The sequence below is a fragment of the Nycticebus coucang genome, chromosome 18, assembly GCF_027406575.1.
Source record: "Nycticebus coucang isolate mNycCou1 chromosome 18, mNycCou1.pri, whole genome shotgun sequence".
NCBI classification, from domain to species: domain Eukaryota; kingdom Metazoa; phylum Chordata; class Mammalia; order Primates; family Lorisidae; genus Nycticebus; species Nycticebus coucang.
In genome coordinates this window covers 23,575,467-23,587,801 of record NC_069797.1, presented here as the reverse complement: position 1 = coordinate 23,587,801, position 12,335 = coordinate 23,575,467, and positions in this window count along the sequence as shown.

Below are 12,335 nucleotides of genomic sequence, written 5' to 3'. Positions count from 1 at the left end.
AAGGACCTCTATTAAGAAAACTATGAAATCCTCAGAAAGGAAATAGCAGAGGATATTAACAAATGGAAGAACATATCATGCTCATGGATGGGAAGAATCAACATTGTTAAAATGTCTATACTTCCCAAAACAATCTACCTATTCAATGCCATTCCTATCAAAATATCAACATCGTACTTTCAAGATTTGGAAAAAATGATTCTGCGTTTCGTAAGGAACTGGAAAAAACCCCGTATAGCTAAGGCAGTTCTCTGTAACAAAAATAAAGCTGGGGGCATCAGCATACCAGATTTTAGTCTGTACTACAAAGCCATAGCGCTCAAGACAGCATGGTACTGGCACAAAAACAGAGACATAGACACTTGGAATCGAATTGAAAACCAAGAAATGAAACTAACATTTTACAACCATCTAATCTTTGATAAACCAAACAAGAACATACCTTGGGGGAAAGACTCCCTATTCAATAAATGGTGTTGGGAGAACTGGATGTCTACATGTAAAAGACTGAAACTGGACCCACACCTTTCCCCACTCACAAAAATTGATTCAAGATGGATAAAGGACTTAAATCTAAGGCATGAAACAATAATAATCCTCCAAGAAAGCATAGGAAAAACACTGGAAGATATTGGCCTGGGGAAAGACTTCATGAAGAAGACTGCCATGGCAATTGCAACAACAACAAAAATAAACAAATGGGACTTCATTAAACTGAAGAGCTTCTGTACAGCTAAGGAGACAATAACCAAAGCAAAGAGACAACCTACACAATGGGAAAGGATATTTGCATATTTTCAATCAGACAAAAGCTTGATAACTAGGATCTATAGAGAACTCAAATTAATCCACATGAAAAAAGCCAACAATCCCATATATCAATGGGCAAGAGACATGAATAGAACTTTCTCTAAAGACGACAGACGAATGGCTAACAAACACATGAAAAAATGTTCATCATCTCTATATATTAGAGAAATGCAAATCAAAACAACCCTGAGATATCATCTAACCCCAGTGAGAATGGCCCACATCACAAAATCTCAAAACTGCAGATGCTGGCGTGGATGTGGAGAGAAGGGAACACTTTTACACTGCTGGTGGGACTGCAAACTAGTACAACCTTTCTGGAAGGAAGTATGGAGAAACCTCAAAGCACTCAAGCTACACCTCCCATTTGATCCGGCAATCCCATTACTGGGCATCTACCCAGAAGGAAAGAAATCCTTTTATCATAAGGACACTTGTACTAGACTGTTTATTGCAGCTCAATTTACAATCGCCAAAATGTGGAAAGAGCCTAAATGCCCACCAACCCAGGAATGGATTAACAAGCTGTGGTATATGTATACCATGGAATACTATTCAGCCATTAAAAAAAATGGAGACTTTACATCCTTCGTATTAACCTGGATGGACGTGGAAGACATTATTCTTAGTAAAGCATCACAAGAATGGAGAAGCATGAATCCTATGTACTCAATTTTGATATGAGGACAATTAATGACAATTATGGTTATGGGGGGGACAGAAAGAGGGAAGGAGGGAGGTGGGTGGGGCTTTGGTGTGTGTCACACTTTATGAGGGCAAGACATGATTGCAAGAGGGACTTTACCTAACAATTGCAATCAGTGTAACCTGGCTTATTGTACCCTCAATGAATCCCCAACAATAAAAAAAAAATAAAAAAGAATAAGAATCCAAAAAAAACAAAAAAAAAGTCAACCTGCTCCTCATTTTGAGGCCGTTTGCCCTTTGAGCAATGACCCACCTGCACAGGTGTAATAAATCACCATCTGATTTATACCTTGCCGCGGACCACCCTGTCGGTGGGCTCCAGTCCGAGGGAAAGCAGGGAGAAGGAACGAGGAAAGTTGAGAGGTCGGCGCAGGAATGACAGTCTGGCACACTACGGGTTAAAGTATGCAGCTGCAAATTTTACTGAGAGTATATGTTGGTATTTATACATTTTCTTTCCAAGGTTCAAACAATGCAATCTTCATTCTGCTTATGCTTGTAAATTATCTTTGTGTCTGCATATGCGGTTTATCATGCATTACATGTTTTCAAGGTTTTGCTCTCCGGAGGGAGGTGGTTTATCAGTAACACCTGCTTACTCCCTCTTTAGGAATGTCAAGGCTTACAACTCTTCTCAGTTCTGTAACTCTTTTCAGTTTCTTATGATCTTATTTTTAAAACAGCTGGACATATTCTTTTATGTATAATGCTTGACTACTTTTATATATATTTTCTATATATTTTTACTCTTATTAGTAACTATACTTTGATTCATAATTGATTGTTTGTCAAACATTAAAATTCCCTATTGATTTGTATTACATATGAAAATTAGTGAAGCAAGATGTTTTTCTAAGTAAAGTTTTACTGCAGGTGGTGATGGTGCATGTCGTGATGGAACATCTTGTTTAAACGTCTTGTTTGCTGTGCCTGCATTGTCTTAGCCCACTGACATTCATGGTGGGAACGTGCTGTTGTGCAGGCTTACTTGGAGCCACTGAGTCTGGCACAGTCATACTTCTTGTGCTGTTTCTGAATCAGCTATTATTGTGTTCATTCTGACAAGACTTATTGCTTACTTATCAGGACAAACAGACATTCAGCATAACATACACGTACACTGTAACAGAAAGCCATACCCTTAGGTTAATGCGATAGAAAACAGCATGCTGGGCAACATCTCTGTTGCTGCGCACACTGGGGGTGCTGGGGGCTTCGCTCCGGGGAGCACAGACCTCCTTTCCGTCGCTTTACAACGCGGACAGCGCCACCTCGCTGCGGCTTGGTGCCGAGGGTGCGGCAATACCTGAAGTGGGGTCCGAGTTGTTCTTCAGGTGGCACATGAGTACAACAACCTTTAAATGTGAAATCCTCAACCTCTTCTCCAGAATGTCCAGTCTACAACAAATACTTTGTGGGCTTTTCCCAGGCACTCCTTAAAACTTAAAATTTTAGCATAATAAACCTCAGTTGACTGTGACTCTTTTTTTTTTTTCAGTCACTTATTATTTAAATTAACAATGAAGGAGCTTGTTAGGTTGGCCAAGCTAACCCCATCTTGACTGAAAAGCCAATTTTTCCTTAACAAAGCAGGTACAATCTACAATGTCCTAAGGAAATGTAGGGAGGAGGGCTTACTATCTGATCAAAACTCAGATAAGAGAGACGAGAGACATGCTGCAGGCTCAGTCAAGTCTTTGCACCATGAGAAATATGCTGACACAGCAACCCTCTGATACCCTGATCAGAAGAGCCTGCTGGAGAGTCTCAATAATGAGAAGCATGTCTTGGGTCCCCTGATAAGACTTGTCTATAAAGCCAGCTACTTTTCATCCTGCCATAAAAAGATGTGCCTCCCTCCCTAGGGCTGCTGACATTCTTTAGATCTTAGCCCACTTGCACCCAAGTGTCAAAATAAACATTACTGCCTTTGTTAGACCTTGTGTTTTCTGATCCACTCTTTTCAGTTTTTACCTATCAGAGCTTAGGACATTTTACCCCAAAATGTGACTCCTTGGGATAAAGAGTATTTTAAATTGCAGGCCCCTAGAGCATTGGAAGAGACTTTCCCTCTATCTGCATAAACTGGACTGACTTGACCAAAAGATCAAAGGGGCAATTGACTTCCTGTCCCTGTTATCTCAGTAATCAGAGGGAAAAAGATCAAGAATACAAGCAGAGGCTCAGTGCCTGTACCTCAAGCAGCTAAGGAGCCAGCCACACTCACCAGAGGTGGTGGGTTCGAATCCAGCCCGGGCCCACCAAACAACAGTGACAACTTCAACCAAAAATAGTGGGTGTTATGGCAGGTGCCTGTAATCCCAGCTACTTGGGAGGCTGAGGCAAGAGAAATTGCTTAAGCCCAAGAGTTAGAGGTTGCTGTGAGCTGTGACACCACAGGCACGCTACCCAGGGAGACAGCTTGAGACTCTGTCTCAAAAAAAAAAAAAAAGAGAGAGAGAATACAAGCGAAAATGGCTCGCCGCCCGTAGCACAGTGATTACAGTGCTGGATACCTACACTGAAGGTGGCAGATTCAAACCACCCAGGGTCAGCTAAACAACACAACAACAACAACAACAAAAATAGCCAGGCATTGTGGCAGGCACCTGCAGTCCCAGCTACTTGGGAGGCTGATAAGAGAATCACTTAAGCCCAAGAGTTTGAGGTTCCTGTGAGCTGTGACACCAAGGCACTCTACTAGAGTGACATAGTGAGACTCTGTCTCAAAAAAAAAAAAAAATACAAATGGAAGGGAAAAAAAGAAAGAAAGAATACAAGCAGACCTGTCCCAAATTATTTTAAATTAACCTGCATCTCAGGTTAATTTAATTTGCAAAGAGAATCATTTGTAAGTTGATCTGTCTCCCCATCCATTTGTCCTTCCTAGCACCATTTGTCACCCCTAAGCATAATTACCTGTGCTCCATGCTAGGGGGCCTAATGCAGTCACACGTAAACCCTTTCCCCTTCTCTTCCTTCTCTCCTCTAAGACAAAGGCACGAAGGAACTGGCTAGTCCCCAACAGAAGTTCCCACCAAAGACCCTAAAGTTCCAGGCAAGCTGTGCACTGTGCCCACCCACTACGGCCCCATATAATAGGGAGTCTCTGCCAGCCCTCAGGGCACAGATGCCACCTTTGCACTGCCCAGGAAGATCACCCTCCCCTTTTAATAAACTTGACCTGACCATTTCCACTCTGATCTTCTCCCTGGGCACCACCACTTACACCTTTCGCTCCACATTTCCCCTGCCCTCCAAAAAGACAGGTATACAAATACACAAACTTCACTGGTATTTTGGGTAATCACTCTGTGATTGTCCCCATACACATGGTATAGGTAAACCTTTCTTTTATTAATCCACCTTAATTATGAGTAGATCTTTCAGTGAACTTAGGAGGAAAGGGCAAGATTCGTCTCACCCTTACCATGAGAAATATGCAAATAAATAAAGTTAAACATAAATATGACACACGAGGTCATTTCAGATACCACTAGATGCTTATAAGAAAAGAAAATTGGGCTTGGTGCCTATAGCTCAGCGGCTAGGGTGCCAGCCACATACACAGGGGCTGGCGGGTTGAAACTTAGCCCAGGCCTGCCAAACAATTACAACTACAACAAAAAAACAATAGCTGGACATTGTGGCCCCTGCCTGTAGTCCCAGCTACTTGGGAGGCTGAGGCAAGAGAATTGCTGAAGCCCAAGAGTTTGAGGTTGCTGTGAGCTGTGACACCAGGGACTCTACCCAGGGTGACATAGTGAGATTCTGTCTAAAAAAAAGGAAAAGAAAATTGGAGAGTATGATAGTTGGGGGAGGGATGCAGAACTTCAATTAGGATGCTGGGGAGGACCTTCCTGAAAAGGCAACTTTTGAGCCAGACCTTTGCCCACAGATATCCTTGTTGTTTATAGTATTGCTATGGGTCTGTGCCCTACAGACACAGAAACTTTGATAACTTCAATGTATCACTTTCCATATCTTTTCCTATCTCACTCAAATAATTATATACTGTACTTTTATACATATACATATATATATATATATATTTTTTTTTTTTTTTTTGGAGACAGAGTCTCACTATGTCACCCTGGGTAGAATGCCATGTTGTCACAGCTCACAGAAACCTCAAACTCCTGGACTTAAGCGATTCTCTTGCCTCAGCTTCCCAAGTAGCTGGGACTACAGGCACCAGCCACAAAGCCCAGCTATTTTTTTGTTGCAGTTGTCATTGTTGTTTAGTTGGCCTGGGCTGGGCTCAAACCCACCAGCCTCAGTGTATGTGGCTAGCACCATAACCATTGTGCTATGGGCCCTGAGCCTTTATTTTATTTTATTTTATTTTATTTTATTTTGGAGGCAGAGTCTCACTTTGTCACCCTTGGTAGAGTGCTGTGGTGTCATAGCTCACAGCAACCTCAGATTCTTGGGCTCAAGAGATCCTCTTGCCACAGCCTCCTGAGTAGCTAGGGCTACAGGTGCCTGCCACAATGCCAGGCTATTATTAGAGACGAGGTCTCATTCTGGCTCACACTGGTCTCAAACCTGTGAGCTCAGGCAATCCTCCCACTTTGGCCTCCAAGAGTGCTAGGATTACAGGCATGAGCCAACTCACCTGGCCTTACTGTACTTTTTATATACAAACAGTCTCTCCTTGAGCAGACTTTAGTCAGGCTCTTCTTTTTTTTTTTTTGCAGTTTTTGGCCAGGGCTGACTTTGAACCCGCCACCTCCGACATATGGGGCCTACACCCTACTCCGTTGAGCCACAGGCGCCACCCCTAGTCAGGCTCTTCTTAATCCTCTTCACAACGAGGCCTCACCTTTAGGACTTCCCTGGCCTCCTTTGAATTGCCCAATTTTAGCAAAAATCCTGCTCAGTCAGTTTAGCCAGAATTCTCTTCCCTCTATATCTGCTCACCCTGGATATCTGATGAAATTCCTCTCCTTCATTCCCCAGGTGATATCTGATCACCTCAGCCTACCTTCAGCAAGAGTCTTGTTAGGTCACTTTAGCAAGGAATTACCCTACCCCTTTAGTAATCTTGCATCAAGCAACCAGCCCCCTTCCAAGCCCCACTCTGTTCTTTGACTATAAGTTCCCAATTTTCCTTTGTTATATTCCAGGTTGAGCCAAAACTGTCTCCCCAGCTGCAAAATCCCATTGCAGTTGTCCTTATACCTAGCTGTAGAGGTAGTCCTGGGTAAGCCTGACTTACCATTTCTACCTTACCATTTAAATGTCACAGGGAAATTTTTTTTTAAAACACAGTGTTTTTTACTAATACAAACAGGATCAATCTTCAAAGATCTTGGTGCAGTGGCTCATGCCTGTAATCCTTGCACTCTTGAGAAGCTGAGGCAGAAGGATCACTTGCGTCCAGGAGTTTGAGGTTGCTGTGAGCTAGGCTGATGCCACAGAACTCTAGCCCACGCAACAGAGTGAGATGCTGTCTCAAAATAAATAAATACTTGGAAGATCTGTCCCCACACCTCTCCAACCTCTCTCAATCTGCCCCTGCCAGGTGGTCTCCTTACCAGACCTTAGGGCTTTTCTACTGGCTATTTCTCTACATGGGATGATCTTTCCCCATAGCACATGGCTAACTCCCTTCCCTCCTTCCCTCCTAACCCTAAACCCAAGCTTGACTCCAATCTTGCATTCTCAGTCAGGTCTACCTCTTCTAATATTTCAATATACCCCACTCCCATATCCCTGATCTCTACTCTGCCCTGATTGTTTTACTTTTTCTAATTTTTATGCATAAATCACTGATGCATCTCATGTGTCTAGAGAAGTCTCTGTCACATGATAGCACTAAATAAATTATTAAAAAACACATACATAATTTACATCATGGAAATCAGCAGCAACTTCTAGTTAAATATAGATTCTACATACACAATCATCTACATTCCCTCCAGAAATATTGCTAAGACATTCATAAAAGAATAGAGAAAGCACAGTCCCAGAAGAATAACGAGAATTGCAGATAAAACAAGACGTAGGAAATGTCAACAAAAATTTTGGAAGATGGAAAGCAGATGAATACAAGCTCTGCTTTAGCACAGCAGGGAAAGCTGAAACCCAAGCCTGCAGAGTTCCGGAAGAATCCCAATTGTCCTGCAGAACTCAGGAAAGAGTTGGGAATTAGACGTGTGTGGTCTCTCCTAAGTAGGTCTGGGGACACGGAAAGCAGCACGATTTGTTGAAAGTCTGTATTAGGAGCAGGTAGGAGGTATGCCCTGGACCTCTCCCACCCTTGCCAGCCCACAGAGCTATGCCAACATACCCCTGCAGAATGCTGAATGTTTGGTCTTTACAGAAGCTGAACCAGGCCGACTCCAGGTTCAGGAAAAGCAGCCACAAGTGAGGGAGCAAGAGAGGGGTATTGTGCTGTGTAGAGAGGGTTTAAAGAAGGTCTGTATCCTCCCAGTGAGAAACCCACACACTGGCACCCTTCCCTGACAGAATTTCAGGATGCTGGCAGCCAGCATTGTAACACCATCCTACTCCTTGGTGCTTACCTAAGAGAAATGAAAGCACATATCCTTACAAAAACTCATACACACGTGTTCATACAAACTTACTTTTAAAAGCCAGAAACTGGAAACAATCCATTAACAGGGAAATGTATAAACAATTGTGGTATACTCATAAGATGGAATACTACACAACAAGAAAAATGGACAAACTACTAATACGAATAACAGCATAAAAGAGTTTCAAAATAATTATGCTGAATTTTAAACGCATAAAGGGAAAAATAGGACCCACCATCTGATTTCATCTATATAAATCTAGAAAATGCAAACAAATCCAATTAATGGTGTCCAGCTAAAAAGAAAGGTAAAAAAATCTATAGATGGGCGTGGTGCCTGTAGCACAGTTGTTACGGTGCCAGCCACATACACCCAGGTTAGAGGGTTCAAACCCGGCCCAGGCCAGCTAAATAGCATAGACAACTGCAACAAAAAAAATAGTCAGGCATTGTGGCAGGCGCCTGTAGCCTCAGCTACGTGGGAAGCTGAGGCAAGAGAATTGCTTAAGCCCAAGAGTTTGAGGTTGCTATGAGCTGTGATGCCACAGCACTCTACTGAGGGTGACATAGTAAGACTCTGTCTTGAAGAAAAGAAAAAAAAAATCTATAGATGAGTGGTTGCCTGTGGGAGGGAGGAGGGGCTTGGAAGACCCCAAGAAGGGGGTATTCCAAAGAAACATGAGAAAATTGGGGAGAATAATGGAGATACTCACTATTGTGATTGTGGTAATGGTTTTACAGGTAAATGCACATGTCAAAATACAACATTTTGCATATTAAATTAGTATAGTTTATAATATGTAAATTATACTTTTTTTTCTTTTTTTTTTTTTTTTTATTGTTGGGGATTCATTGAGGGTACAATAAGCCAGATTACACTGATTGCAATTGTTAGGTAAAGTCCCTCTTACAATCATGTGTAAATTATACTTTTATAAAGCTATAAAATATCAGTGCAGGCAGGAAGTTATCCCATGCCTGAATGTTTCAAGCAATGAGAAGCTCATCATTACGATCTCTGAACCTCCCCCACCCCCCATTGATATACACCTGTTGAAAGTGATTCCCCAAGGTATACATTTACTGGTTATTTCTGGAGTATTTAAAAAATAACTCCAGGCGGTGCCTGTGGCTCAGTGAGTAGGGTGCCGGCCCCATATGCCGAGGGTGGCGGGTTCAAACCCAGCCCCGGCCAAACTGCAACAAAAAAATAGCCGGGCGTTGTGGCGGGCGCCTGTAGTCCCAGCTGCTCGGGAGGCTGAGGCAAGAGAATCGTGTAAGCCCAAGAGTTAGAGGTTGCTGTGAGCCGTGTGACGCCACGGCACTCTACCCGAGGGCGGTACAGTGAGACTCTGTCTCTACAAAAAAAAAAATAAAATAAAAAAAAAATAAAAAATAAAAAATAACTCCACACAAATATGCAAACAAAATGTATCGATACTCCTATATAGGAACTCACATACTTTTACATGATGTTTTTCACAAATAGTTCTTTTAACTTTAATATTTACACATCGCTAGCTTAAGTTATTTGCAACGTTGAAAGTATATTTTTAAAAAAGGAAGGATGTAAAAAAATAAACAGACTCCACAAGTTTTTTCTCATCATATTTACTAAAGTAATGTGCTTCAAACTGCAATGAAGGTTATTTAGTTTCTTTAGTTTGGAAATAGTCCCTGAGCCATAAATGGAAAGTTACTAGACCTCCATATCCTCCAAATATTTTCAACTATCCACCAGAACATTTCCTGAGACATTTCCCTTTGCTTTAGTAAATGAATACCTTTACTTTCTTTGTCCTCAAGTCAAGCACCTAAAAGAGAAATTTATTTTTATCATGATTTTATGTTTACCATGATTAAAACGTAAAAAATATGGAGTGCATACTCAATAATTACTGCTAGTATATCAGACATTATATAAATTGGTTCATGTGTAATGTTTATTTTTAGACAAACAGTAACCATGTTTCCCTGGATTTACAGAAAAAACTGAAAAAACTGACACTCTAAGAGCTTGATTAATAGGCTAAAGGTCACACAGGTGATTGCAGCCAGAAATTCAATCTGAATCAGCTCAACTCTAAAGTTCAAACTCAAGCTCATAATCACCGATCTCCTATCATTTGTGTACTCCATATTATTGGCTGCATACCAATGGGGGAATTCAGGGATCATGAACCACCATACCTAACATCCCGCATTGGTATGCACCTGTTGAAAGTGATTCCTTAAGTATACTTTTACAATATTTTGTTTTTTTCTGGATTATTTAAAAAATAATTAGCCAGGTGTTGTGTCAGGCACCTGTAGTCCCAGCTATTTGGGAGGCTGAGGCAAAAGGGTAGCCTGAGCCCAAGAGTTTGAGTTGCTATGACCTATGATGCCACACACTCTACCAAGGGTAACAAAGTGAGACTCTGCCTCAAAAATAATAATAATAATAATAATAATAATTGCAAACAAGTGTGCAAACATAATTTACTCATACTCATCCATGGAAACTCCTATACTTTTATATTATTTTCTTCAGAAATACATTTTTAGCATTAAAATTTACACATTGCTAGCTCAGGTTGATGCAAATTTGAAAATACATAGAACAACAAGAATTAGAGCATTTGGAGAAGGGATTACCCCCCAAAATGGTTCTAGAGCCTTAAGTTGCATCTCATTTTATTTGTAAAAGTAATGTGGTACAAAGTGCAGTGAAGTTTATTTACTTTGTCTGGTCTGGAAATAGTTCCTGAGGCATTGAAGGAAACTATATTAGACCTCCCTATTCTCCAAATTTTTTTTTTTTGAGACAGACTCATTTTATTGCCCTCAGTAGAGTGCTGTGCTGTCACAGCTCACAGCAATCTCCAACTCCAGGGCTTAGGCAATTCTCTTGCCTCAGCCTCCCAAGTAGCTGGGACTACAGGCACCTGCCACAATGCCTGGCTATTTTTTTGTTGCAGTTTGGCCTGGGCCGGGTTCAAACCCACGACCCTTGGTATAGGGGGTCGGTGCCCTACTCACTGTGCCACAGGTGCCGCCCTCTCCAAATATTTTCAACTATCCACCAAGGACATTTCCTGAGGCCTTTCTCTTTGGTTTAGGAAATCTATATGTTTGCTTTCTTTATCCTAGAGTCAAGTATCAAAATTGGTTCAGATCTTTGAGTATCATTTATTTTTCACCTATAAAGTCAGAGAAAATTCTTACCGTTTATCTAAAATGAAATTTTACACATGAATCAAATAGGAACAGTGATTATTAAGTATGCACTGTATATTTTTCATATTTTAATGATGGTTAACATAAAATCATTTTAATCACAAAATCATGGTAAAAATAAATCAAATTTCTCTTTTAGGTACTTGACTTGAGGACAAAGAAAGTAAAGGTATTGATTTACCAAACCAAAGGGAAGTGTCTCAGGAAATGTTCTGGTGGATAGTTGAAAATATCTGGAGGATAGGGAGGTCTAAAAATCTTTCCCTCTACGGCTCAGGAACTATTTCCAAACTAAAGACACTAAATAACCTTTATGGCAGTTTCATTCACATTATTTTAGTAAATGCAATGAGAATCATCTTAGGCCATAAAACCATTTATGAGGTCATTTCTTCTCTAAATAGATAGAGATATATTCAATCTGGATTTAATCTGGATCGGCTCAACTCTATAGCTCAAACTCAAGCTCATAACCACCCATCTACTATCATTCTTGTATTCCATGTTATTGGCTGCATACCAATGGGGGATTCAGGGATCATGAAAGTATATATGTATATACACTTTCAACATTGCAAAAAAACTGAGCTAGCAATGTGTAAATAGTAAAGTTAAAAAAATGATGTAAACTATATGAGTTCCTATATATGAGTAGCGATATTGTGTTTGCATACTTGTGTGCATTCATTTTTTTAATGTTCCAGAAATACCCTTTTTATTTTTATTTCTTTTTTTTTTTTATTTTTTTTGAGACAGAGCCTCAAGCTGTCACTCTGGGTAGAGTGCTGTGGCATCACAGCTTACAGCAACCTCCAACTCCTGGGCTCAAGCAATTCTCCTGCCTCCGCCTCCCAAGTAGCTGAGACTACAGGCACCTGCCACAACACCCAGCCATCTTTTTGGTTGTAGCCGTCATTGTTGTTTGGTGGCCCAGACTGGATTTGAACCGCCAGCTCAGGTGTATATGGCTGGTGCCTTAGCCGCTTGAGCCACTGGCGTTGAGCCAAACCATTTATTGGAACTATTTTTATTATTACAGAGTGGTATTGGGGTG